Source organism: Diabrotica virgifera, chromosome 2 (genome assembly GCF_917563875.1).
Source record: "Diabrotica virgifera virgifera chromosome 2, PGI_DIABVI_V3a".
NCBI lineage: Eukaryota > Metazoa > Arthropoda > Insecta > Coleoptera > Chrysomelidae > Diabrotica > Diabrotica virgifera.
The window spans coordinates 40,770,662-40,788,560 of record NC_065444.1 but is presented as its reverse complement, the minus strand read 5'-3'; the positions used below and the strand labels follow the sequence as shown (position 1 = coordinate 40,788,560).

Here is a 17,899-nt window from a genome sequence, read left to right as displayed (position 1 = left end):
TAATATATACTCAACAATACTGTTATTAAAGGAAGATCTTAAATAAAATTAGAGATAGAATTAAATCAAAGGAAGGTTGTACAAATTGAAATAATTTCGTTAGTGTATACAATCTAATTTTACTATGTTGACTTTAATGTTGGTACTATTTGCTAATTGAGCTGCTAAATATTGACCTAATCCAATCAGCGTGCAACATTTCCTTCGGTGTTTTCGTTTATTTTCAGTTCATATTGTGCGGTTAGGTGCTACTGATGCCAAAACTTTGTTTGAAATTAGAGGATGTGCTGGTAGAAATTAAAAAAAAAAACAGAAATAGGTGAGTATTTTTAAGTTCATAACAGTATGCTACTTTTATGTGTCGTTCCTATTATTCAATTATTTAACAATAGAACACTGAAAACTTCTGTTTTCAAAACTTCCACAAAATATATTATGAGTTGTTAATATCACTACAGTTGTTTTGAGCAGAGTGCCTTTCTCAATAGCCCAATAAATGACCGTTTTGGAGTGTAATTTCCAGGGGCAACTCCGAATTTCATGAAAATTTGGATTTAGGTTCTACTCACCCTCCACTTCAAAGTTGAATTTGTGCCGTTGGTTGCTTTTACTTGGGGGGTGACATTTACCCCTTCTCGGGGGTGAAAAACGCGTGTTTAAAATAAGGCCGGAAATGGATAAATTGACTTATTTTAAGCACCTTTTTGTTCTATAAAATTTTTTACTTAAGTCAATACTTTTCGAGTTATTCGCGATTTAAAAAGTTGATTTTTTGACAAAAACTACGTTTTCAGACCATTTTTCCCAAATAACTCAAAAAGTAAATATTTTATCGAAAAAATATTTTTAACAAAAGTGTACCCTATAAAAAACGAAAAAAATGGTGTACCAGTAAAGTCTACAAATTGAGTAGAAGCAAAGTTGTATCTCATAAAAAATACGTTCTTATTCGTCTAATTCCAAATCGAATATTTCAACGCGAAATCACCGAAGAAAGAAGCGTTTTTCGGGAAAACCCTATTAACATTTTTAAAGTATCGAAAAAAAGTCTATTATTTGTTTTTCGCAAAAGTTTACAGCATCAAAAATAAACGAGTTACACTGAAAAACAGTTGGCCCCTTTTTTTTGGTAAAAAAAATTGTGAAAACCTCCCTCTATTTAACACCCTAAATGAAATTAATCGCTTGGCTTTACCATCTATTTTAACTGTATGTGTATTGTTTATATCGTCTGTAAGATTCATTGGTTTGAAGTGCTTATTTTAAAAAAAAATTGGTTTCATAGTAGAAAAAAAATTTCTAAAAGATTTTGAAAAATTTGATTTTTTCAAAATAACTTAAAAAGTAGTAGTGATAAGAAAAATCTTAAAGAGTAAAAAAATGTAGGTTTTGCTATTATAAATACTCTAGTTTTATTTTGTTTCTCCGTAAGACAAAAATTGGTTAAGATATGGCTGTTCAAAATTTGCATACACTCGTGATTAGAGACCCATTCAAGCTTTCTCAATTATAACCCTTTCAAAAATAAACACTTTAAACCGGTGAGACTGACAGATCATATAAGAAATAGATAGGTAAGTAAATTGTTTGTAAAGCGGTAGCGATTAATTTCATTTGGGGAGCTAAACACGGCGAGATTTTCATGATTTTTCACAAAAAAAAAGACGGCCAACTTTATTTTGAGCGTAACTCCCTTATTTTTAATGCTAAAACTTTTGATAACAATTAAAACAAAGCTTTTTATAAACACTTTAAAAATGTTTAAATGGTTTTTTCCCGAAAAGTGCCTAATTTTTCGGTGATTACACCTTGAAATATTCGATTTGGAATTAGACGAATAAGAACGTATTTTTCATGAGCTACAACTTTGTTTCTACACACACCGGCAAAATTAACCGAACACCTTAAAAATGGGACATGTTTGATGTCGCGAATTTCCTAAACCTGTTATCCAATTTGAGTGATTCTTTTAGTATGTTATAGCCTTATTAGTTAAGAATATCGGTGTAATAATATTGTTGCTAGACAGGTAAATGTCATTTTATACCGGTGTTAAAATCATACTGTGTTTTTTTCTTAAAGTTGGGAACACCCTGTGGAATATTCTAGCATTTATAAAATATTGAAATTAAAACAAAACTATAGCCCAAGGTTTTCTTAACATTCTGTTTTTTGATTCATTCGCTTATGTTGGAAAATAAAAAAGTTATGTGCTTTAACAACTAGCCATGCTTTTTATCAATAAATCCTCATAGTAGGGGAGGAAAGTATGCTAAATTTGCAGTTACTCGATTTGTTTTGTTTTAACAAACATGCCTTTTTTGTTTTAACAAAATTACTTAAATACAGAGTTAATTATATTGCTACAATTTATATTTACAGTTTTTGATATGTTCGTAAGTTGTTTTTATTGTATTAATATCTTCAGAAAAATTCAAATTGTTCAGGTAGACGGGAAGTGGAATTTTTAAATATTAAGATTATCATAAAATTTTTTTATATTTACTGATTGATGGGAACATTCGAGGAGAATATGTAGTAGATCACCTTCTTTTCCACACTCACAGTTAGGTATGTACTCGTATTTGTTGTATGCAGTTTTTCAATTATCATGACTAAGGGCCGCAAACTTTTCTGGCGCATTCACAAATCGAATGCAAAAATAATTATTAAGATCCGTCTTGTCGTCTTTTTTTTTCGGAGGTAAGGCCGATTTTAGTGCGATTGCTTCGCCTAAAAAAATGATTAAGGCGTGGAATGTAAATTGCGTATGTAGAATCTGTTTTTCTATAATTTAAAGCCCTTTTTGTGTTCTGCTATACGTTTGCCGAAGGTTCTGCCATTTTGACAGAGGTAAGGTATTGGCAGTCACCATATATGTCTGTTTGTATACACCACTCGTTCTTTGTTCGTTGTACCCATTGTTTACTGCTATTTATTTAATGATGTTCAATTCTATCTCGAAGTTATTTTTTGACTACGAAGTTCTGTCAATATATGTATGTAATATGCTATGGTGGGCTGCTAATTTATGTTGTGTAGGACGGGATGATGAATTGTGTATAGTTGTGCCAGGATGGGTAGATTTATGAAATACGAGGAACAACAAGAGTAAAAAGAAAAAGCAATTACAGAGTTTTGTATTCAAACTTACATGAGGTGACTGTCCAAAAACTTACATCGGTTAAACTGGCATAATATTTGCCAAACGTATTGCAGAACACAAAAGGGCTTTCAGTAATAGAGAAACGGATTCTACCTACGCACTTCACATTCTAGACTTTAGATCATAATCATTCTTTTAATGAACCGTTTCCAATACTATATATTCCAAATGAAGGCCTCAAACTATGTTTATTAGAAATTAATAATTTAAAAAATGACATAAAAGCTTCTGAATGACTAACTTGAGACAAACACTTCCCCACTCCTCAATCTATTCAGTTACAGACTTTAAGGTGCAGAAACAGAGTAAAATACATCACTTGAGAAAGGCACTCAGTTAAAAATTATTATCATCATCAGCCTATTTTAAAAGCACTGCTAAATAGTTTTTCCGTATTCTGTTATTTTGTTGCTCCCTCCCTGGTCTCTCTTCCAGTCGATAAGAGTATCCATTTTCCTTCCTTCATTCTAACCATATCTTGTTTGCCATCTTTCGTCTATTTTTGCACATAGGCCTCCCCAACTCCTTCCATCGATCTTTATCCTGAGCAACATACTTTAAATTTTTTAGACCCAATAGTTGGCTGTATACCATAGTTTAAAAAACTCATACAGAAGTAAAAAACTTCAACTTGTATTCTGGTATAAAATCTTTTATTACAAAACTATTTAAAAGTCATCCAAATGGATTGCAAAACGTTTTCGTTCTAATTCAGAACATCTTCAGTGCATTCTGCCGAGTAGTTTGAAACTAGCACACTATTTAAAGTGGTAACCCCATAATATATGGTATAAATATCTTATTTTACTAGAACATGGTGGCTACAAGTCGACGTTGTTAGATATAATAGAACACATGCTCAAAGGGCAACTTGAAAATGCTATGTACCTGCCAGTTCAATGGGCACAGACCAACTTGTTTCAATTTGTTCTGGCTATTGTTTTTGATATCATCGTCTAGGTGGCTAATTCTGATCACTGAAATGAGAGATTTCACGTCCACAAAATGCCTTATGCAGTAATTGGATTATTTCACTGGCTTTATGACATGTGGCACTATCTTGTTGAAACCACACGTCGTCCACATCAAACTCATCCATCGTAGGCAAGAAGAATTCTCTTATCATGTGGCGATATCAACATTAGTAATAATAACTGCTAGACCAGCCTAATTTTTAAAGAACTATGGTCCAATGATACCCTCAGCCCAAAATTTCCATCAAACAGTGACAGGTTGTGGATGCATTTTTTCTTCGACCGTCATATATGGGTTCTGAGAATCCCAAATGCGGTAATTTTGACGATTAACAAAGCCATCAAGGTGAAGATATACTTTATCGCTTAAAATGATTTTGATGGATTTTGATGGAACGTTACTTGATGGAACTTCATTTTATCTAACAATAAAACACTGAAAACGTTTGTTTTCTATACTTCCACAAAATTTATTACAACTATGTGACTACAACTGTTTTGGCAGAGTTACTTTCTCAAGTGATAGGTCAAGTGCTTACATCGGTCAAACTGGCAGAACCTTTGACAAACGGATAGCAGAACACAAAAGGGATTTCAACAATAGAAAAACAGACATTTCTATATACGCACTTCACCTTCTAGATCATAATCATTCTTTTAATGAAGAGTTTCAAATTCTGAATATTCAAAGCGAAGACCTTAAGCTATCTTCATTAGAATCTATGGAAATTAATAAATTAAAAAATACAGATATATTTCTGAATGACCAACTCTAGACAAACAGCTCCCCACTCCACAACCTCTTCAGTTAAAGACGTAAAAAGGCAAACACATTGTAAACTATATCACTTGAGAAAGGCACTCTGCCGAAACATCTGTAGTCACATAGTTGTAATAAATTTTGTGTAAGTATAGAAAATAAACGTTTTCAGTGTTTTACTGTAAAATGATTTTGCTCGAAAAATCAGCACTCACTTGTTGATGTTCAATAATACATTCAAGGAAGTCTTCAGTGCTTGTATCAATTGAACTTTGTAAGCATGAAGATGTAGATCTTCAGTGAGTAACGCTTAGATAGCTTCTTTAAATTTGTAATTCCTATCCAAGACGTCGAATTGATGTTCTAAGACTTTCACCAACACTCTCACGCACTGCTTCGAGATTGACTTTTAGCGGCTTGTTTTTGAACGACTATTGTGTTTAGTATCGCTCATAGTAATTAATCCAGTCTTCCTGAAATTTTCAATTACTCTCTTCATAGTTGCCGAAGTTCGTTCGTGAACCCTGTCGTGACTTTCAGTCGACGACAACGCATGCGCACTTTAATTCCATTTAATTTTATTTAATGCATTATCGTATATTAATAAATATACCAGCAATGGATACTAGAAGAAAAATCAAAGGAAACGAAAGCATTGATGAAGAAAAACTGCGAAAAATAAATAAAGAAGTATTAAAAGCTATAAGGAAAGATTTAAGGAAATTTAAGAATGAAAAAGTCAACCAAACTATAGAAGAAAATAAGAGTTTAAAAGTCCTAAGAAGACGGCTAAACAATGAAAAATGCGAAATACACAAACTAAAGAACAAAGGAGGAGTCCCCACATAAAATAGAGAAGAACTACTACACATAGTTGAAGACTTCTATCAAGAATTATACACAAGTAAAAGAGAAGACCAAACGAACTTGGAAGCCGCCGCATCACGCAATATTATTAACCAGGGTTCACAACTCATGCCAGAGATCACACTAAGCGAAATTCAGGACGCGAAATCCAATAATTACGACAAGACTAGAAAAGAAGTTGGATTTCTACCAGCCCCGAGAACAAGCTCGCTTCCGCTCAAAATTCGGAACAAGCGATCACCTACAAACAGTAAAAATCTTAATAGAAAAATCTATAGAATATAACAGATCACGTGTACTTGGGCGGCGTATGGTTCACTACGAGACATCTTTAAGAGCAACATCCCGATAGCTATGAAACGGAAGACATTTGACCTAAGTGTTCTTCCTATTATGACATACGGAGCAGAAACTCTCACGCTCACAAAAACAACAGCACTAAAATGCGAGTGGCACAAAGACGCATGGAAAGATCGATTCTCGGCGTGACAAAAAAAGACAAAATAAGGAACCAAGACTTAAGGAAAAGAATAGGTATCACTGATGTCGTTGAACGTATAGCCAAGCTGAAATGGAATTGGGCAGGTCACATAGCTCGACTGAAAACTCAAGATGGACCAGAAAACTAATTGACTGGCGCCCAAGAGAAGACAAATGCAGCAGAGAACGACCACCAACAAGCTGGATGGACGACATTAAACGGATATCCAAGAAATGGCAACAAGACGCACAGAACCGTGGAGAGTCGCGAAAAATGGGAAAGACCTATGTCCAGCAGTGGACAGAAGAAGTTGCATGACGATGATGATGACCAGTGTATTAATAATTAACGTCCTTATGCAAATATGTATGGATGTAAACCAACCACTCTATATTTGTTTTATTGATTACAATAAGGCGTTCGATAAAGTCCGACACAACCATCTTATTCAGTTGCTTAAAGATAAACACATTGATAATAAAAACTTAAGAATAATAACTCATCTCTAATTTAACCAAACAGCAAAAGTCAGAGTAGGTAAAGAACTTTCGGAGGAAGTAGAGATAAAAAGTGGCGTAAGACAAAGTTCCATACTCTCCCCCTTATTATTCAATCTATAATCGGAAGACATAATTACTCGAATTAATAAAAATCACTCGAAATTGTAACAATTGGAATAAAAGTCAACGGCAGACCCATCAACAATATCAGATATGCCGATGATACTATACTAATTGCAGAGAATATACAAGACCTACAGGAAATCTTAGATAATGTAGTAAATGCTAGTGAGGAAAGCGGACTAACGCTTAAGGCAAATAAAACAAAATTTATGACCATTTCCAAAACACAACAAGACAGTTTAAACATAAGAGGGGTGCCAATAAAAAAAGTAAAAAAATACAGATATCTTGGTACAAATATTATATACTATACAGAAGGAATAAAAATGAGAATTGGACAAGCTAGAGCAACATTTAACAAGATGAGAAGAGTATTATCCAGTAGAGACCTTAGTTTGCAACTCAAAATACGAATACTACGTTCATATGTGTTTTATGTGCTGCTGTATGGGGTGAAGGCCTGGACCTTAAAGAAAGAAATAAGCGATCGGCTTGAAGCATTCGAGATGTGGACCTTCCGAAGAATATTAAAAATAAGATGGGTAGATAGAATAACAAATGTTGAGGTCCTCAGAAAGATGAAAAAGGATAAGGAAATTATGAATACGATTAAGATAAGAAAGTTACAATATCTCGGCCACGTTATGAGAGCGGCTAAATATGTGTTGCTACAAACTATAATGCAGGGAAAAATACAGGGAAAACGAAGTATTGGAAGAAGACACATCTCCTGGCTCAACAATCTGAGAAAGTGGTATAATTGCAGTTTCATCGGCTTGTTCAGAGCTACAATCTCAAAAGCGAAAATAGCAGTGATGATTACCAACCTCCTTAGAGTAGACGGTACCCAAAGAAGAAGATTAATAATTAATTAATAATAATATATTTTAATTAATAGTAAATATACCCTGTATATTTATCTATCAACGGTATTATTTATATTATTTTAAAGTGCGCATGCTCCACTTGTCGTGGACAAACAAGTCCTTGACTGCCTCTGCGAACATACTTCATATAATTTGTAAGATATTTTAGAACTGTGTGCTCCAAACTTTCACAAATTTTAAAGTATTGTTCTCTCATGTAACGCTCAATTTTTATTAACCCTAAACTGTCAGCTGCCAACCTGTTTTTGTTTTGTTGTTTTTAACAAATTACTGCACAAATAGCGACAAATTCAAATCTTTCGTTTATTTTGGGACATCTTTTATTTTAAATCGTTTGGTTTGTTTTTAAGACAGCCGCAGAATAACTTATCTGTGAACAGATTTATAAAAAATTAATACTTATGGATCACTTACTAATATGTAGTTACATATTTTAAAATTTATCACCAAAAATCACAAAGGATCTACAGGTAATATTGCAATGAAAAGTATTGTTTTTATGACATATTTTACTATTGAAGGTTTCCACAACAAAACAAACCCCGTATTCTTTAGAAATCTCGGATGAATTTAATTCCATTTTAGAATGTTTGTTTGGTGTTTTATATTTTATTTTTAAAACGTCCAGATGGCATTTTCCTGAAGGTAAGCAGAATCTGCTCTGATATAATATTTTACTACGGTAGTTTACCAAGGTTAGCATAACGATGTCTATTTTAGGACGCATCTAATGTAGAAAAGTTTGAGATGCCGTTTTGGAAACATAGAAATATATATCATGTAAAGTAACCACAACATTTACTTTAGAGATTTTACGGCTAGTAGCTCCAGTAAGTGGTCTGTAATAAAATTCTGGAAGAATTTTATGTTTAATATACAGAGTGAATTTTATGTATTGAACGCCTCAATTATCTCAGAAACTATTTGCAAGCTTTTTATAGATTTTGGTGGTTAAGCGTCTTCTAATGCGCCCCATAATATAGTGGTATTTACATTGTTGTCAGATCATCCGTTTTCCTGGAAATGTAATGAACTTTCTTATTTCAAATTGAACACCCTGTATATTTTTTGCGGTTTGAAGTCCATTAAAAATACTGATTATTTTTTATGTATTATTCGCTATATCTAAATGCCGTAATTTCGGAAATATTGCTACATTAAAATAAAAAAAAAATTAAACTTTATAAAAGTCTATTTTTTCTACGGCCGTGATAAAATATCCACTTTCCCGCACGCATTTCCTTTCCAAAAGTTGCCCTTTCCGGAACTAGTGCGTGAAAGTAGAATATTTTGTAATATGGCTTTATAATACAGTGATGAGTGCGCTAATAACCGTCAAAATAACAAATAAGATTGAAAACATAATACATTGTGAAATAAAAAAAAAACAAAACTAATAGAGGTCGAAATTATCAGTAGTAATTGCACAAGAGCTCTAAAATTATCGAATTTTTCCCGAGTGACACTTTGACAGTTTTAATTTGTCTCGAGGAAATTATGTCAAAGTGTCACGAGGGCAAAAATTCGATAATCTTAGAGCTCTTGTGCAATTACTACTGATAATTTCCACCCCTATTTCATTAATAAAACTGTTCAAAACCAAAATTTTATTGTAATTTATTTATGTAAGTAAAAATTAGCACAATTAAAAACACAGTTGTTATGAATATTTGACGGTTAAAAGTCATCACTTTTATATATATTTAATATACTTGACGACGGGATATTATCAAAAATTATCAGTTTAATTTTTATTTCTGTAGCTTTCTATTGGTCAGAATCTCCTATGAATGAAATAATCGATATAAACGTATAAATTAACATTACATTACATAGTTTCCCACCTTTAGACGTCTGTGACAGGAGTATTGTGTAAAATTCTACTGTCACAGTGACAGTTGCCATACTCCTCCGATAGGCCTAAAGGTGGGAAACTATGTAACGTAATGTTAATTTATAGGTTTACATCGATAATTTTCCCTCTATTAGTTTAATCTCTTTTTACTTTACAATTTATTATGTTTTCCATCTTTTGCACTATTTGGCCGGTTATTAGTGCGCTTATCACTGTATAATATTATAATAGGTACATGAAATACACTAATATTTAGCAATTTTAGTTTATAGTCCAGTCGGGTTAGACGAATAACAGGCCTAACCTTGCATTAGGAGCTGCCCTAAATTTTATTTTTCTAATCTTTAGGGAGGGTCAATATTAGTCCAAATTTAAAATCTCGACTGAATTCCACCGTTGCGTTAGCCGCCATCTTGATTTTAAACGAGAACCGTTTTTGCTCAATATCTCCGTCATTTTCAATTTTTTGACAAAAAGTGCTTCGATATTTTCCGAGTTATGAGGGGAAATAGTGACAGTTTTGCCAAAAGTTTTGTGGCAGGGAGCATAATTATTGTGTTATTGAATTATCTCGTTTATTGTTAGTTTTACAAAATATGTACCTATACAAAAATGAAGAGAATTAAATTCTACACAATTTTGATTTCTTTCATTTTTTTGCTAAAATTAATATTTAAGGTAGTAAGTATGCGTTAATGGCGCGAGCGTAAGACCGGATTGATTTTATAGCAAATGTTTTTGTTCAATATCTACGCCATTTTCAACTAAAATTGTTCAAAATATAATTTCCTACAAATTCTTTTTAACAATTTTTTCATGCGGTTGATATTTTCCGAGTTACATGGGAAAATAATAAAAAGTGGTGGGGGAGCATAATTATTGAATTGAAGAGCTGCCCCAAATTTTATAATTCTATCCTTTAGGAGAGATCAATAGTAGTGTAAATTTAAAATCTCGACTGAATTCCGCGGTTGCATTAGCCGCCATATCGATTTTAAATGAGAACTGTTGTTGCTTAATATCTCAGCCATTTTCAACTTTTCGACATAAATAGTGGGAAAGAAAATTATTTGAAATGCAATTTCATACAATTTCTTTGGCAAAATTTTTTTATATGATCAATATTCTCCGAGTTAAGGGGGGCAATAATGGAAGCGGATGGGAAGCATAATTATTGAATTGTCTCATTTATTATTAACTTTACGACATAATTGTACATAAACAAAAATAAAGAGAATTATTTTTTATACAATTTTTGAAACTTCCAATGAAACATCAACCGAACTAAGTATATAAAAGACATAAAAAGACATTATATGCATTAAGTTCACTTAATTTTATTAACTAACGGGTTTTATTGGTTGAATTTGTCTGTCGATATTTTAAGTTTTATGTCAGCTAAAATATCGTGATGTTTCAACATTTTTTTTTATTTTGGACCCTGTTGGAGGGAAATTTTCCCGTTCCCCCCCCCTTGTAGACCCGTCACTGGTTCTCTCGAAAAATTGTAGTAAATCGTAATTGCAACAATTTCAGTTCTTACACTTTTTGTCGAAAAGTTGAAAATGGCGGAGATATTGAACAAAAACAATTGCTACAAAATCAATCAGGTCTTACGCTCGCACATTTACTACATACGTACTACCTTAAATATTGATTTTATCAAAAAAATGAACGGCATCAAAATTGTACAAAATTTAATTCTCTTCATTTTTGTATAGGTATATATTTGTTGTAAAACTAATAATAAACGAGATAATTTAATAATTCAATAATCGTGCTACAACTGTCACTATTTTCCCCTCATAACTCGGAAAATTTCGACCGCACGAGAAAAATTATAATAAATGAAATTATAGAAAATCGCATTTTCAACAATTTCAGTTTCTACACTTTTTGTCAAAAAATTGAAAATGGCGGAGATATTGAGCAAAAACGGTTCTCGTTTAAAATCAACATGGCGGCTAACGCAACGGTGGAATTAAGTCGAGATTTTAAATTTATACTAATATTGACCCTCCCTAAAGATTAGAAAAATTAAATTTGGGGCAGCTCCAAATGCAAGGTCAAATCCCGACTGGGCTAATATTGAAAATTTGGTTTTCAAAAAGCTTTTCGAATAACGTATTGAACAATTCAAGGATCAAGGATCAGTGATACATTTGCAAAATGTCACGAATTGCTCGTTTATGTTTAATATTACCAAGCAATAAGTAAAAACATTGTTGTTTTTCCAAATGATAAAAGGATACATTTTTGTCTTACGTACTCTTGTATGTTGTATTTACTCGTACATAAAAATTGATATAATTCTAACAAGTCCTAATAAGTCAGGAAATAAAACTCGAATCTGAACCATCTTTTCTTTTCTTTTAGTTATGATATAACTCTATATGTTGTGGCTCTTTTACAAATGTTAGCCGTAGAAAAATATTGTTCCTAACTCATGCGGAAAGTGTCTTTCCCGCACTCGACTGCTTACTCGAACTCCGCTATCGCGTCGTTCGGGTCAACGGCAGTCTCGTGCCTGAAAGTATCACTTTCCGCACTAGTTAGGAAAATAACTATTTCCTAACTAGTGCGGAAAGTGATACTTTCATGCACGCGACTATTTCCTAACGCGGAAAATAACTATTTCCTAACTAGTGCGGAAAGTGATATTTTCATGCACGCGACTGCCGTTAACCGAAACGACGCGATAGCGGAGTTCGGGCAAGCAGTCGAGTGCGGGAAAGACACTTTCCGCATGAGTTAGGAACAATTTTTTTCTAGGGCCGTACGTTTGGAAAAAAGCAAAAAAAAAATAGAGTTATATCAATTTTTATTTAGGAGTGAAAATACACAAATTAATTCTTTGACAAGGTTGTCCAAAGTTTCAATATAATGTGTTACCACTACGACGATATTGGTTTCCATGACGACGATTCAAAACCATCGTAATTGTCTACTGATCTGACTTTTAAATATTATGTCAAAATTATTTTATTTCATCGAATTATCAGTAGTAATTGCACAAGAGCTCTAAAATTATCGATTTTTTCCCGAATGACACTTTGACAGTTTTAATTTCACGACCCGAAGGGGCGTAAAATTATGTCAAAGTGTCACGAGGGCAAAAACTCGATAATAGTTTTGGAGATCGAGTGCAATTTGTTACGATTATTTCATGAATAAAACTGTTCAAAACCAAAATTTTATTGTAATTTATTTATGTAAGTACAAATTAGTACAATTTAACACACAGTTGTTATAAATATTTGACGGTTGAAAGTCATCATTTTATAATTTTTAAAACATTAATTATTGTCATTAATGTCACTGAGTGTATTTTTTCGTAGCAACAAAGGGCATCTGACGTAATACACTTGACGACGGGATATTATCAAAAATTATCAGTTTAATTTTTATTTCTGTAGCTTTCTATTGGTCAGAATCTCCTATGAATGAAATAATTGCGCTAATTTCATTAAAACATAAACACAATAAGAAGAATTTGAAATAAATTAGTAAATAATATCTAAATATTAGTTAATTGCATGTACTATAATATATTATAATGCCATATTAAAAGGTATTTTACTTTACCGCACCCCGTGCGGGAAAGTGCAACTTTTGGAAACGAAATGCTTGCGGGAAAGTGGCTCTATTAGCACGGCCATAGAAAAATAACTATTTCGGCCCGGGAAGACATTATTTTAGGTTTTTTAGGTTTTTGGATCATTGAAAACAAAAAAGATATTTTGTAATTTTTCACTAAGGTTGATCGTTTTTCCCTTTCGAGTTATAACCAACTTAACACTGAAAAAATAAAGAAACATGACGATTTTCAATGCTCAACACACAAAAAAATATTATTTTTGAAATTACGAAGTCAAAACTGTCTTAATTTTTACTTAGTATACAGAGCGCAAACTAGCACTCTAAATCGACAATTTTCGTCTCTTCTTAGAGGCATCATCAGAGAGACATATGTTTGCTTATCTCTGACCCAAGTGAAAATCTTCAGCCGGCTAGTCCCCGCATTGCAACTAACGTGATGGTAGTAGGTGCCTAGTGACATCTGCTAAATAAGTGAAAATTAAGACAGTTTTGGCTTCGCATTGCAACTTAATAAAAATGGTATACATTTTTATTTTCTATTAGTATTACTCCTATCGAGTAACTAGGAGAGACGATGAACAGACGGGGTTGTGAATTGCAAATTTTAGAATTCCCTCTTTTCTCCTTCGCTTCAGCATCCATCTGGATTGCAATTTTTAGAAGCCATGGGGGTGTTACTAGGAAAATGGTCCAATAAGTTTTTCAATTAAATATCTTTTAAACATTTTTTAAATATTTTTATTAGGATAAAAAAGACTTATTTTATCAGTTCCCGATAAGTATTATTATAGATTTATTTCATTTTAAAATATTATTTTTTAGTTGTTAATGCAGCCCAATCGCCGGTCCTCTCATAAGCGCTTCATTGACAATTAAAAAATAATATTTTAGAATAAAACATGTCAAAAATTCTTAAGAGAGCTCGAGTGCTGATAGAAGAAGGTTTAATCTTCAATTTAGGTACTTCGTGAGTTCAGCAATAATATTTATGCATGTGTTTTTGAGCTTTGAAAATAGTGATTGAAATAAAGATTGCTGGGGCTGTGATCAGCGTGCTACCTCTCTCTGACAGAGTCATTCTCATGAAACTGCAAAGCAGGCCAGTTAATACTAACATTATTCAAATCTACGCTCCAACATCAGAAAAGCCAGAGGAGGACATCGAGGAGTTCTACGCACTTGTACAAAAAGCACTAAAATATACCAAGAAGAACGAGCTTACCATCAACATCGGTGATTTCAATGCCAAAGTCGGTAAAAACAGAATAGAAGACATTGTCGGACAACACGGCTTAGGCGAGAAAAACGAAAGGGGTGACCGACTTATCCAATTTTGCCGGGAAGAAGATTTTACTATTGCTAACACGTGGTTTAGACTTCCCCCGAGACGACTTTACACATGGAAATCACCTGCAGATACAGCCAACAATATCATCAGAAACCAGATAGACTTTATTCTCATTAACAAAAGGTTCAAGAACAGCTTGACTTCGGTGAAGACCTACCCAGGAGCAGACGTCTCATCGGACCACAACACATCAGTGGGCCAGGTAGAACTCAAACTAAAGAAACTCATCAAAAGTAAACCTAAACAGAACCTGGATTATGACACTCTGAAAGACCCCGTAGTTCGTCAGAACGTAAGAGATGTAATGAGAATAAAACTAGAAACCGCTAAACAACAAGAACACAGTGTAGAACAAAAATGGAGTTATATCAAAGACGTCGTGCTGAATGCGGGAAAAGAACATCTGGGAAATAAAACAAGAGTAAAAAATAAAGAATGGATGACTGATAACATTCTGCAGATGATGGATCAAAGGAGATTAATGAAGAACAGGGACGCGAAGAAATACCAAGAAATCAACCAAACGATTAAAAAAGAAATACGAAGAGCCAAGGAGACATGGATGCAAGAAAAATGTAAATTAATCGAGGAGCTCCAAGTGAAACACGATCACATAAATATTCACCGAAAGATTCGAGAAGCCACTGGTCAATACAAGAGGAAAAACACACACCTCCTCATAAACAAAGACGGGAACCTGGCGACGACAGTTAAATAGAAGCTGGTGAGCTAGAAAATGTACATCGAACAACTCTTCTGGGACTACCGAGGCAACCTTCCAGAAATAAATTGCATGACAGTGCCGTCAATACTAGAAAGCGGGGTGAAAGCGGCTTTAAAACAGTCTAAGAATGGTAAAGCCCCAGGTCCGGACGAAATACCCGTCGAACTTATTAACCCTTAAACGCCCAACCTTTTTTAGGTTCCATGTACGCCCAAGGGTGGGTAAAAAATGTCCACCTCGAAAATAGCTAATATGAGAGTTGTTGGAAATGGATTAAACTTAACAATCTTATGCTTAATAAACACAGAATCTTCTTAAATATTAATATAAACAATTTACAAACCTTACAACAAAATTACAATCTACATCAAAATTAACATACCAGTAAAAGCACTGATTCAGATTTGTCGATTTTCTCCGCATTCTTCCTTTCAGCCTCCTCATTGACGGATAATTATGTCGATAATGTAATTATACGTCGATAACTATATGAATTATGTTCCTACCAACGAGAAATTACAGAGAAACCTTTAGTAACAAGTTTTACCAAGGGTTTACTTTTTATGCCCACCCATATTTAACTCAAGATATTACTTTTATTTTCAAAAATATCGGTAAAACCAAATTAACATTCGATAAAGGGCTGTATTTTTAACAATAAATAATTTTTGAAAAATTTTTAAACACGTAATAAATATGTTACAAGGGAATACGCATTCGGTGGACATTTTTTACCCACCCTTGGGCATTTAAGGGTTAAGGTGATGAGTGAAGTAAGCACGAAGGAGTTAACTGAACTGTTCAACGCCATATATGACTCAGGTAATATCCCAGAGGAATGGCTACTGTCAACGTTTTTAACAATACCAAAAAAACGATCTGCGAAAACGTGCGAAGATTTCCGGACTATCAGCCTCATGAGTCATGCACTTAAGATTTTTCTTAAAATCATACATGCCAGAATTTAAAAGAAATGCGAGGAAAATGTCCGTGAAATGCAATTTGGATTCCGCGATTCTATGGGTACACGTGAAGCACTTTTCACCTTACAAGTTCTACTTCAGAGATGCCGCGATATTGGTTGTGATGTCTATGCTTGTTTTATTGACTACACCAAGGCATTTGACCGTTGCCAGCACCAGAAGATGGTCACCGCCCTACAAAGAGTACGAGTAGATGAGAAGGACATTCGGATCATCATGAATTTATACTGGAACCAGCGTGCTCAAGTCAAGGTCGAATACCAGTTGACCGACCAAGTGAAGATCATGCAAGGAGTAAAGCAGGGCTGTGTGCTCTCGCCGACTTATTTCAATATATACTCTGAGGAAATTTTTACTGAAGCCCTCACAAACCTAGAGATGGGAATCCGAGTGAACGGTGAATACATCAATAATATTCGCTACGTCGATGACACTGTATTACTAGCAACCAGCCTAAATGATCTACAGGCCTTACTAGACCGTGTGAGAACTGTGAGCGTAACATACCGACTGAACCTTAATATTAAGAAAACTAAATTCATGGTTGTCAGCCGTGTAAATTTAGATCCCGGGGCACTAATGGCAGATAGCGAAGAGATCCAGAGAGTCGACAGATTCACTTACCTCGGAAATACCCTCAACTCACAATGGAACCACGCTCAAGAGATTAGATCCAGAATTGAAATGGCACGGTCTACATTTATTAAGCTGAGATCCTTGCTGTGCTGCGGTGATCTCAGTTTGGGAACCAAGATGCGGATAGTGAGGTGCTACGTTCTTCCAGTGCTACTGTATGGAGTTGAAGCCTGGACACTGACGCAAGCCACTGAAAAGCGGATTGAAGCCTTCGAGATGTGAATCTACAGGAGGATACTAAAAATTCCTTATGTGGACCATGTCACCAACGTTGAGGTCCTACAACGCATGACAAAAGAAAAAGAAGTGCTTAATTTAGCAAAACAACGTAAGATTGAGTACCTTGGCCTCGTGATGCGGAACGAAGAAAAATATCGAGTTCTTCAACTCGTCATGCAGGGCAAAGTATTTGGCAGGAGAGGACCGAGACGCCGTCGTATCTCGTGGTTGAAAAACCTCCGACAATGGTTTGGGATAACAACCGCGGAGCTGTTTCGCAGAGCAGTCAACAAAACAATGATAGCCTTGATGATCGCCAACATCCGGACCGGATAAGGCACTGGAGAAGAAGAAGAAAATAGTCATTTTTCTCGCCATGAATACTATTTCTTGTGTCATCCATGCTGCCCTTTTTTCTTTTTGTTGTTACTGCTGTTATGCCTTACATTTAAGCCTGGAAAGTATTATTACCTACATTTTTTTAAATAGCTTTTTTGGATATTTTGTACCATAGTGTATAAGTACCTATATATTTACATCAAATAGATTTTTGTGATTTTCGTAGGAATAAGATTTTATAGGAAACTCCTACCACACCTAATACTCTTCCAAAAATCCTTTTATACACATATCAACAATGCAAAATCCTACAGAATATGTTACATTTAATAACATTGTAAAAATATATTAAATTTTTTTCTACAAGTACCGAGAAGGTATAATATATTTTCATATTCCCTTCTCCTAAACGCCGTGTTTGCCTTTACTTCTGGTAT

At 34.0% G+C, this 17,899-nt stretch overlaps 1 protein-coding gene across 1 annotated transcript in view; it reads left to right on the top strand.

The window, feature by feature from the left end:
• Positions 1-219: 219 nt before the first annotated feature.
• The window catches only part of LOC114327955 (neuropeptide CCHamide-1 receptor-like), a 145,465-nt gene continuing 127,785 nt past the window's right edge, over positions 220-17,899 (top strand). The window contains exon 1 of the mRNA XM_050643625.1: positions 220-319. The gene's annotated coding sequence lies outside the window, so the exon portion shown is untranslated. The remainder of the gene's footprint in view (positions 320-17,899) is intronic.